We start from the raw sequence: 12200 nt of genomic DNA, 5'->3' as shown, positions 1-12200 counted from the left end.
GTGGGGAGTTATTTGCAAATCAACTCTAAAGCTTTCAGGGGTCAAAAGGGTATTGCAGCATCTTCACTCACGGGCCTTGCTAAATATAACAAGGAACCGAGTGGTGGCGCCATCGAGTGTGGCAGCCTGGCCAGCCGCTATCTGTCCTTTCATCCTTTTTGTTATTTTTAGCTTGTCTAAAAGTTTGTTTTTGGAGGTCTTTTAGTCTTTTTTTATGGATCTGGATTGGCATCATTTAGTGCTTTGGGTTTACCCCACAAATCAAAATGGCTGATCATTTACTTCAGTATCCTTTTCTCACCACCACCCAATGTCCCATGATCCCAGACCTTTAAATTTCGGAAATGAGTTGTGAAGATGATAAATTTAAATTTCAAATGACATATCCTACCATATGTTCTATCAGCCACCTCCACCACCTCCCCTCCATTTCAAATGAATACCCTTCCTTGGTGGGCACCTTAAGATTCCCTGAGATAAAGGAGGTGCAGTGCCCTCCAAAGACCCATCATTTATCTATTTGCCTCCGTACTCCACATTTGAGATTTGTAAAAGAAAATAAATGACATGTGGTTAAAGTGCATATTGTCAGATTTTATTAAAGGGTATTTTTATACATTTTGGTTTCACCATGTAGAAATTACAGCTATGTTTATACATAGTCCCCCCCCATTTCAGGGCACCATAATGTTTGGGACACATGGCTTCACAGGCGTTTGTAATTGCTCAGCTGTGTTCAATTGCCTCCTTAATGCAGGTATAAGAGAGCTCTCAGCACCTAGTCTTTCCTCCAGTCTTTCCATCACCTTTGGAAACTTTTATTGCTGTTTATCAACATGAGGACCAAAGTTGTGCCAATGAAAGTCAAACAATCCATTATGAGACTGAGAAACAAGAATAAAACTGTTAAAAACATCAGCCAAACCTTAGGCTTAGCAAAATCAACTGTTTGGAACATCATTAAGAAGAAAGAGAGCACTGGTGAGCTTACTAATCACAAAGGGACTGGCAGGCCAACGAAGACCTCCACAGCTGATGACAGAAGAATTCTCTCTATAATAAATAAGAATCCCCAAACACCTGTCCGACAGATCGGAAACCCACTTCAGGAATCAGGTGTGGATTTGTCAATGACTACTGTCCGCAGAAGACTTCATGAACAGAAATACAGAGGCTACACTGCAAGATGCAAACCACTGGTTAGCCGCAAAAATAGGATGGCCAGGTTACAGTTTGCCAAGAAATACATAAAAGAGCAACCACAGTTCTGTAAAAAGGTCTTGTGGACAGATAAGACGAAGATTAACTTATATCAGACTGATGTCACGAGTATGGAGGAGAGAAGGAACTGCCCAAGATCCAAAGCATACCACCTCATCTGTGAAACATGGTGGTGGGGTATTATGGCCTGACCATGTTTGGCTGCTGAAAGTACTGGCTCACTTATCTTCATTGATGATACAACTGCTGATGGTAGTAGCATAATGAATTCTGAAGTGCATAGACGCATCCTCTCTGCTCAAGTTCAAACAAATGCCTTAAAACTCATTGGCCGGCGGTTCATTCTACAGCAAGACAATGTTCCCAAACACACTGCTAAAGCAACAAAGGAGTTTTTCAAATCTAAAAAATGATAAATTCTTGAGTCAATCACCCGATCTGAACCCAATTGAGCATGCCTTTTGTATGCTGAAGAGAAAACTGATGGGGACTTGCCCCCAAAACAAAAATAAGCTACAGATGGGTGCAATGGCCTGGCAGAGCATCACGAGAGAAGACACCCAGCAACTGGTGATGTCCATGACATTTACATGACATTTACATTTACATGACATTGCTGTGTCCCAAACATTATGGTGCCCTGAAATGGGGGGACTATGTATAAACACTGCTGTAATTTCTACATGGTGAAATCAAAATGTATAAAAATGGTCTTTATTAAAATCTGACAATGTGCACTTTAACCACATGTGATTTTCTTCCATTACAAATCTCAACTTTGTGGAGTGCAGAGGCAAATAAATAAATGATGCGTCTTTGTGCCAATCATTATGGAGGGCACTGTACATGTGACAATAAAATATCATTGAATCATCAAAACAATATGTGTAGGAAGGAACTGCAGATGCTGGTTTAAACCGAAGATAGACATAAAAAGCTGGAATAACTCAGCGGGAAAGGCAGCATCTCTGGAGAGAAGAAATGGGTGGCTTTTCGGGTTGAGACCCTTCTTCAGACTGAAATTCACGAGAAAGAGAAATGAGATATATATCTCGATTCCCTTTCCCGTGACTTTTAGTATGAAGAAGGGTCCCGACATGCTTAACAGGGATATTAGTCCTGTCCCAAATCCCCGCGTAAAGGAAAGAATGCTAAGAGTTAGAACACACTGTACATTGTTGAACCTGTACTAATTGTCATGTTTATGGTCAAATGCTTATTTGAATGTACTTCTCTCAATGATGTTCCCTTGGCTGAGAAAGGAATTGTTCATCTGCAAATCCTGTATTTCAATAACTACAAAAATCTCCAGAAAAAAATGTTCTTAATTTTTTCCCCGATATCAGGGACTTGTTGAAGTAGCAATGAAACTTTCCTATCAAATTAATCAGTAAACACACATTGTGTTTTCTTTCAGGAGATTGCCTTGTGCTCTGGGCTGCTATTGATAGATTCAAGGATGCTGCTCTTCTTCTGGTTGAAGGAATAATATTTGAATTTCAAAATCCGGCATATTACCTGATATATTATTATTTTGGTATGTATGGATTCCAAGTCCTGACCTACTATCTACCTCATTGGTGACCGTTGGAATATCGTTAATCGGACTTTGCTGGCTTTACCTTGCACTAAATCGGACTTTGCTGGCCCTACCTTATCATGTATCTATACACTGTAGATGGCTCGATTGTAATCGTGCATTATAGAAACATAGAAACATAGAAAATAGGTGCAGGTGTAGGCCATTCGGCCCTTCAAGCCTGCACCGCCATTCAATATGATCATGGCTGATCATCCAACTCAGTATCCTGTACCTGCCTTCTCTCCGTACCCCCTGATCCCTTTAGCCACAAGGGCCACATCTAACTCCCTCTTAAATATAGCCAATGAACTGGCCTCAACTACCTTCTGTGGCAGAGAATTCCAGAGATTCACCACTCTCTGTGTGAAAAATGTTTTTCTCATCTCGGTCCTAAAAGACTTCCCCCTTATCCTTAAACTGTGACCCCTTATTCTGGACTTCCCCAACATCGGGAACAATCTTCCTGCATCTAGCCTGTCCACCCCCTTAAGAATTTTGTAAGTTTCTATAAGATCCCCCCTCAATCTTCTAAATTCTAGCGAGTACAAGCCGAGTCTATCCAGTCTTTCTTCATATGAAAGTCCTGCCATCCCAGGAATCAGTCTGGTGAACCTTCTCTGTTCTCCCTCTATGGCAAGAATGTCTTTCCTCAGATTTGGAGACCAAAACTGTACACAATACTCCAGGTGTGGCCTCACCAATACCCTGTACAACTGCAGTAGAAGATGAACAAGGACGTTGTCAGGACTCAGTGGCCTGTTCTGTACTAAGAAGTTGGGAAGGCTAGGTATAATTACTTGGAATGCAGGAGGCTGAGGGGTGATCTTATAGAGGTGTGTAAAAACACGTAAACATGTCTTTACCCAAAGTAGAGGACATATTTTTAAGGTGTGAGCGGTGACTTTTTCATTCAGAGGGTGGTGGGTATATGGAGTGAGCTGCTGGAGGTGATAGTTGAGGCAGGTACTATAACAGCATTTAAAAGATGCTTGGACAGGAAAATGAATAGAAAACATTTAGAGGGATATGGACCAAAAACAGGCAAGTGGAATAAGCATGGATGGGGGATCTTCTTAATAGATTTTTAAAAACATCTTGATCCTTCTTCAAATTAAGTCAAAAAATATCAAAGTAAATAAAGCAAGATATTTCCTTGTTACCCCTTTTAATTAATATTTTTCTTGCTCACATTTGTCCTACAGAATCAAAACATTTCAGAATTCATTATAAACTTCCTGAATTTGTTCCTGAAGGTAAGACCTGTAATGTATACTAAGACATTTCATTGACATTTTTATGCGTCGTCCTGGTACAGAGAAAAATATACTCTCGTGAAAATTTGTAGCTCTCTATGAGATTAAGATTGCAATAGAATTGGTAGCGGTCTTGAGAAGGCTCGATGTGAGCAGTGGACAAGGTAGACAAAAATGCTGGAGAAACTCAGCGGGTGAGGCAGCATCTATGGAGAGAACCAAGGGTCTCGACCCGAAACGTCGCCCATTCCTTCCCTCCATAGATGCTGCCTCACCCGCTGAGTTTCTCCAGCATTTTTGTCTAGCTTCGATTTTTCCAGCATCTGCAGTTCTTTCTTAAACATGTAATGTAAACACTGCCCTGTCCATTATCGGCTCTGACCTCCCCACCATCGAGGGGATCTATCGCAGCTGCTGCCTCAAAAAGGCTGGCAGCATCATCAAGGATCCACACCATCCTGACCATACACACATCTCTCCGCTGCCTTCAGGTAGAAGGTACAGGAGCCTGAAATCTGCAACATCCAGGTTCAGGAACAGCTCCTTCCCCACAGCCATCAGACTATTAAACACTTCAAAGAAACTCTGAACTATAACAGCCTATTGCACTTTATCTGTTTATTTATGTGCGTATATATCTATATTACTAAAAGTCTGATCTTGACTGCTTTTGGCCCACTGTGCTGCGATTTCCGAGAGAACGTCGCCGCCTATGGCCGTCATTTTTGGCCACCTCGCTCAGAGCCCCCCTCTGCCTTCCTGGACCAGAGGATTTTTCCATCGATGACAAATCAGAGAGATATTAATGTTTTTTAAAAATTCACCATTCTCTCTGCTGCCCCTGCTGGAGGGAGGGGGAGGGACTATAAAACCAGGAAGTGGTGTGCCTCACTCAGTCTCTGCAAGATGGATGAAGCCAAAGGGTCACGTCTCTCTGAGCTCTGAATAACACTGAACATATGTCTACTCAACTGTGAGTCCCCTTAATGTGGTTTGAAAATGAAAATGTGGTTTGTTTGAAGTAAAAAGGCACTGCCTGCAAATGGTTGTTTGGGTGCTTTGGCTTGAAGTTAAAAGGCACCACTTACTGCAAATGGTGCTTTCGGTGCTTCGGCTTGAAGTTGAAAGGCACTACTTACTGCAAATGGTGGCTTGGGTGCTTTGGCTTGAAGTTGAAAGGCACTACTTACTGCAAATTGTGGTGGGTGCTTTGGCTTGAAGTTGAAAGGCACTACTTACTGCAAATGGTGGCTTGGTTGCTTTGGCTTGAAGTGGAAAGGCACTAACTGCAAATGGTGGCTTGAGTGCTTTGGCTTGAAGTTGAAAGGCACTATTTACTGCAAATGGTGGCTTGGGTGCTTTGGCATGAAGTTGAAAGGTACTACTTACTGCAAATGGTGGCTTGGGTGCTTTGGCTTGAAGTTGAAAGGCATTACCTACTGCAAATGGTGGCTTGGGTGCTTTGGCTTGAAGTTGAAAGGCACTACTTACTGCAAATGGTGGCATGGGTTCTTTGGCTTGAAGTTGAAAGGCACTACTTACTGCAAATGGTGGCTTGGGAGCTTTGGCTTGAAGTTGAAAGGCACTACTTACTGCAAATGGTGGCTTGGGAGCTTTGGCTTGAAGTTGAAAGGCACTACTTACGGCAAATGGTGGCTTGGGTGCTTTGGCCTGAAGTTGAAAGGCATACTTACTGCAAATGGTGGCTTGGGTGATTTGGCTTGAAGTTGAAAGGCATGACTTACTGCAAATGGTGGCTTGGGTGCTTTGGCTTATGATTGCAATAGAATTGGTAGCGATCAATGAAAAATAAAAGTGTTATTAGTGTTTAAAAAATGTTGAGCATATCTCTCCTATCAATCACGCCATGAAGGCCAGACCTTTTCCGGTGGGAGGGGGAGGGGTTATAAAACCCGGAAGTGTGGGTGTGGCTCAGTCTCTGCATGATGGGGGAGGGAGAGGTCACAACTCTGTCTGAGCTGTGAATCAACTGAACACACTGAATGCCTACTGAACTGTGAGTTTGGTGTTTTGTGTGGTTTTATGGTGGTTTCACCCTGCATGAAATGGTATGAAGCTGCATTTGAATTTGGTGGCCTTGCACCCTGCTCGAAGTGGTAAGAAACTGCACTTGAATTTGGTGGCCTTGCACCCTGCTTGAAATGGTAGGAAAATGGATTTGAATTAGGTGGCCTTGCACCCTGCTTGAAATGGAATTTCAAGGAATAGCCATGAGTCAACTGCCAGCCCACCAGCCATGAGTGAGCTGCCAGCAGATCAGGCTTGAGGGACTGAGCTGCCACCCCAAGAACCCATACCAGCGCTCCAGAAAGCCCCCCACTGGCCACCAATATTGGAATTGGTGGAGAGGTGGAATATTGTGTCGGGGGACCAGCCCTCCCGTGTGAACATGGGACCCAACGGGTCCCACTTAGTCTAGTATATTCTATGGTATATGGACACACTGATCTGTTCTGTATTTATGCCTACAATATTTTGTTGTGTTGCACCAAGCAAGGATGTCATTGTCCTATCTGGGACACATGACAATAAACTCTCTTGACTTGACTTGTATACTATATTCATTTACAGCGGTATTTATTTATAGATTCCCATAAAGTGCTAACATTTGTCTTAATTAACAAGACATTAACAAAACTTAAGCTTTTGTTTTTATACATTGCCTGTGTCTAACCTACGAGGTTATTTCATTATCAGCTGACCCATTCCAATTAGTGAAATTACACTATTCATTCTGGCATTTTAAAACCCTAATATGGGATAGGGTCTGATTTCATTGTAAATCATATAAAAATTCAGGTTCATGAGTAAATGCTTGCTACCTGTTTCTTTATGTACAAGGATATTGTACCATATTTTACGCTATTTTACGGGTTCTGACACTATGTCCTCAACCAATTCTTTCATATGTGAAGTCATGTGAGTTGTGTGTAAATCACAAGATTACATTTCCAGTCAAACGTCTTATGATTTGTTCCGCAAACATGAGACATGTAACTGATGCAGACATAAAAGAGACATATTAATGGTCAGAGTAAATTTTGAGAATATCTGTATGGCATTTTTATGCGTCGTCCTGGTACAGAGAAAAATATACTCTCGTGAAATGTTGTAGCTCTCTATGAGATTAAGATTGCAATAGAATTGGTAGCTGTCTTGAGAAGGCTCGATGTGAGCAGTGGAGCGCCGTGGGAAGGGAAATGTAAAAGATTCAGAACCGCCTTATTGAAACAATTTATTTTCTTAGTCCTAAATGGACAACCTAAAGCTCTAAAGAAGAATGGCTTTAAAGTATATGGGTCAGGAAGTCACGTTACAGCTTTATAGCTCTTTGGTTAAGGGCCTGTCCTACTTGGACGACCTAATCCACGAGTTTAGAAGACCCTAGATGAGTTGAAAAAAATGTCAAGGTCGCGTTGACTCGCCCAAGTAAAAGACCTGCTACGACTATGTCTACGACCTCCTACGACTATGTCTAAGACCTCCTACGACTATGTCTACGACCTCCTATGACCCCCCCTTGACTGCAGTCTTCCACACCTAAGACCAACTACGACAGGCTATGAATGGAAAATGATCACATGATAAAATAATGTCATGGTTGCAATTTTTTCTCGGGCCAGTTACCGACCTACGACTACCTACGACTACCATCACGACCTACTACGACCCACCTACGAGTAAAAAGTATCAATTTTTTCCATGCCAACCTTTTTTTACTCGTGGACATTTTTTATTAGGCTGGAAAAAACGCCGCAACCTACTTGAGGCCACGAGTACACGGAGACCACTCACCACCATGAGGAAGAGTTCCTATGACCTCGTGGCGACCATGCTGCGAGCATGTCTCAAGGGCAAACTCGGCAGAGGTCGCCAATTAGGTTGTGAAAGTGGGACAGGGACTTCAGGCCGCATTCGGAGCATTGTCTGCAGTTCCAGTCGCTTCATTTCAGGAAGGTTGTGAAGGCTTTGGAGAAGGTGACAAAAAAGGTTTACCAGAATGCTGCTTGGATTAGAGGGTATTACTTGTAAGGAGAGGTTGGAACAGTTTAAAGCAGATGTATGGGGCAAATTTACAGAGAGAGTGGAATGCGCTGCCATGCGTGGTGGTGGGGGTGTCAATTGGGGCTTTTATATAGGCACATAGATATGCCGAGAATGGAGGAATATGGATCCTGTGAGGGTAGAGGAGAATAACTTAACTTGGCATCATTGTTGGTATGGACCTGTGTGGTCGTGTTCCATGTAATGCTCTAGTACAAGTGCAGAGTCTTATTGTTGTGTTATTGATGCTGGAAAATCGAAGGCAGACAAAAATGCTGGAGAAACTCAGCGGGTGAGGCAGTATCTATGGAGAGAATGAAATAGGCAACGTTTCGGGTCGAGACCCTTCTTCAGGCTTATTGTTATGATCATACTTTGAATATAATCCTTGTGATTGAGGCAGTGCAGCGTAGGTTCACGAGATTGATCCCTGGGATGGCAGGACTGTCATATGAGGAAAGATTGAAAAGACTAGGCTTGTATTCACTGGAGTTTAGAAGGATAAGGGGATCTTATAGAAACATATAAAATTATAAATGGACTGGACAAGCTAGATGCAGGAAAAATGTTCCCAATGTGGGGGGCGAGTCCAGAACCAGGGGCCACAGTCTTAGAATAAAGGGTGAGACTGAGACTGAGGTGAGAAAAAACTTTTTCTCCCAGAGAGTTGTGGCAGGAATTCCCTGCCAGAGGGCAGTGGAGGCCAAATCACTGGATGGATTTAAGAGAGAGTTAGATAGAGCTCTAGCGGCTAATGGAGTCAAGGGATATGGGAGAAGGCAGGCACGGGTTATTGATTGGGAACAATCAGCCTTGATCACAATGAACGGCAGTGCTGGCTCGAAGGGCCGAATGGCCTCCTCCTGCACCTATTTTCTATGTTTCTATAATTATGGTGTTGTCAGGAAAGAATGTAATTTAGGTGACTGAGGCTTATATCCTGAACTGATATTTGTTTCATTTCTCTTCTCATCCAACCCCCATCTTTTTATAGAGAAGCAAGAATTTGTTTTACTTCTTGGGACTGAAGACCTGTCCGAAGTGCCAATTATACCAATGGGCATTATGCTTAGCCACGTGAATTCAATGGCCTACATATGGGGAAATTTTTTATTCAGCAGGTAATAAATGTGTCCTTATCTGTTGTATTCAGTTCATTCACTGAGGCACTAAATTACACATTAATAAACTGCAAAGTATACTGGATGCCAAAATAGAGTTATACGCTCAATGTTAATGCCAAGAAGATACAGCTGTTGTATTTGAAGCCACATAGCTTGGAATTTGTTTCTTCATCTTGGAAGATTGATATTGTCTGTACCTTCTGTGCTCCATCCCACTAATAATAATAATAATAATGGATGGGATTTATATAGCGCCTTTCTAATACTCAAGGCGCATTATTCATACACACGCAATAACATCGCATTATTCATTCACTCCTCAGTCACACTCGGTGGTGGTAAGCTACTTCTGTAGCCACAGCTGCCCTGGGGCAGACTGACGGAAGCGTGGCTGCCAATCTGCGCCTACGGTCCCTCCGACCACCACCAATCACTCACACACATTCACACACATTCACACACAGGCAAAGGTGGGTGAAGTGTCTTGCCCAAGGACACAACGACAGTATGCACTCCAAGCGGGATTCGAACCGGCTACCTTCCGGTTGCCAGCCGAACACTTAGCCCATTGTGCCATCTGTCGTCCCAAGTATACTAGTCCATTACTTTTCATTTAGGTGTTAGAAACATAGAAAATAGGTGCAGGAGGAGGTCATTCGGCCCTTCGAGCCAGCACCGCCATTCATTTTGATCATGGCTGATCGTCCCCAATCAATAACCCTTGCCTGCCTTCTCCCCATATCCCTTGATTCCACTAGCCCCTAGAGCTATATATAACTTTTTTAACTGCTTGATTGTTTAAAGAAAAAAGTAACTTATATGGAGATACTAAAGACTGCAGTTCTGGTCACCCTTTTACATTGGGTAATTATTATTATTATAATAATATTATCATTGGGCAGCACATTGGCACAGCGGTAGTTGCTGCCTCACAGCGCCAGGGACCTGGGTTCGATCCCGACTACAGGTGCTGTCTGCACGCAGTTTGTATGTTCTCCCCGTGACCAGCGTGGGTTTTCTCCGAGACCTCCGGTTTCCTCCCACACTTCAAAGACGTACAGGTTAATTGGCTTTGGTAAAATTAATTGTAAATTGTCCCTAGTGTGCAGGACGGTGTTAGTGTGCCGGGATCGCTGGTCGGAGCGGACTCGGTGGGCCGTCGGGCCAGTTTCTGCACTGTATCTCTAAACTAAACTAGAAATGCTGGAAACTTGAGCAGGTAAAGAACTGCTGATGGAAATTTGCAGTCACGCAGCATATGTGAAAGAAAATGCACAGTGGGAATCATGGGGCAAAGAGCTGGCAAGTGATACATGGATCCAGGTGAGGTTGATTTGCAGATGATCTCAGGTAGGGGATGGATGAGTGGAGATGGCCACAAGGGTTGGGAGGTCACCTCTACACTGCAGTAGCTAGACAGCAACTGTCAGATGCCTACCTCTGGACCATCACCCCATCAACGATCATTGGGTCACTATCTCATCACTTCAGGAGATCTTTCCAAATCCTCCATCTTCTAACCGTATAGACCCACAACCCCCGTACCTCTCATTTACAAGATACAAGATACACTTATTTGTCACATGTACCAATTGGTACAGTGAAATGTGTGGTCGCCATACAGCCATCCGAATAATAAAGAGCACAGAACACGATAGTCTTAACACAGACATCCCCACACAGCGGGATCAAAGTTTCCCACTGTGAGGGAAGCCTCCAAAATTCAGTCATCCTCCTGTGTTGTCCTCCTATGGCCGGGGGGAGTCCCGAACCCCACACTGTCGCCGCTACGGGCGGCCCGATGTTCAGGCCCGCACGCTGGGGTGATGGAAGTCCGACGACGGGACTGGAGGACATCCTCAGCGGCTTGGACAACCGAATCGACCACCTCCTACCGGAGTCCACGGCTCCAGAAGTCCACAGGCCGCACTGGGCGGAGATTCAACACTGGCGGCCCTCGGCAAAATATCCTAGCCAAGATTCACAAATAGGGGTGCCTGGTAGACCCATTGTTCCGACTTGTTCTTGCTCCACTGAATATATCACCTCCCTTGTCCAGTCCCTTCCCACTTTTATCAAGGACATTTTGCATGGTCTCCACCATTTTAACAATTTCTAGTTCCTCAACTAGTATTTACTAGTCCCATCACACAGATTCCCCTCAGGAAGGTTATAGGTCTCTCCATTTATTTCTAGGAATATGGATCTACAGTAACTAACTCCCATCTCATAAAGCCCCTGTCCCACTGTACGAGGTAATTCAAAGGTTCTCCTGAGTTTTCCCCTGATTACAACTCGGAGAATGTCCGTAGCGGGTCCGTCGGAGTTCGTGGATGTTTCGTAGCAGCTCGTAATGCTAACGGTAGGTACTCGGGAAATCCGGTAAACTCGTGACGTTTTTTCAACACTGAAAAATCTCCACGAGTAAAAAAATACTCGTGATGAAAGAAATGGTCACTTTATCACTTTATTCTCTTGACACTGACCTCTGGTAGTCTGAAGAAGGGTCTCGACCTAAAATGTCACCCATTCCTTCCCTCCAGAGATGCTTCCTGTCCCGTTGAGTTACTCCAGCTTTTTGGGTCTGTTTTCTGGTAATATATCAGTTTGGCTCTGGAGGCTGCAGCGAATCGTCCGATCAGCTGAGAAGGTTATTGGGTACAACCTTCATTGATGAAGTGTACACTGCAATGGCCAGGAAGCGAGCGGGCAAGATCATCTCTGACCCCTCTCACCCTGGCCACAAACCCTTTGAATCACTTCCCTCTGGAAGGCGACTCCGGACTGTCAAAGCTGCCACAACCAGACATAAAAACAGTTTTTATCCACGAGTAGTTGCTCTACTCAACAGCTAAAAATATGTAGCTGCCCTTTGATCTGGTATTTTGTTGGTTTACATGCTTGGTCAATGGTGTTTTATCATTAATGTTTTATTATTATTAATGTTTAGTGTTT

The 12200-nt window shown here is 43.6% G+C and overlaps 1 long non-coding RNA gene across 1 annotated transcript in view; it reads left to right on the top strand.

Annotated features, from left to right (window-relative positions):
- LOC116967817 overlaps positions 1 to 12200 on the top strand; it is a 28976-nt gene that overhangs the window by 12731 nt on the left and 4045 nt on the right. The window contains exon 2 of the long non-coding RNA XR_004410330.1: positions 9116 to 9242. This is a non-coding gene — a long non-coding RNA (uncharacterized LOC116967817). The remainder of the gene's footprint in view (positions 1 to 9115; positions 9243 to 12200) is intronic.

The sequence above is a fragment of the Amblyraja radiata genome, chromosome 41, assembly GCF_010909765.2.
Source record: "Amblyraja radiata isolate CabotCenter1 chromosome 41, sAmbRad1.1.pri, whole genome shotgun sequence".
NCBI classification, from domain to species: domain Eukaryota; kingdom Metazoa; phylum Chordata; class Chondrichthyes; order Rajiformes; family Rajidae; genus Amblyraja; species Amblyraja radiata.
The sequence above is the reverse complement of the archived record's forward strand: the minus strand, read 5'-3'. Positions and strand labels throughout refer to the sequence as shown.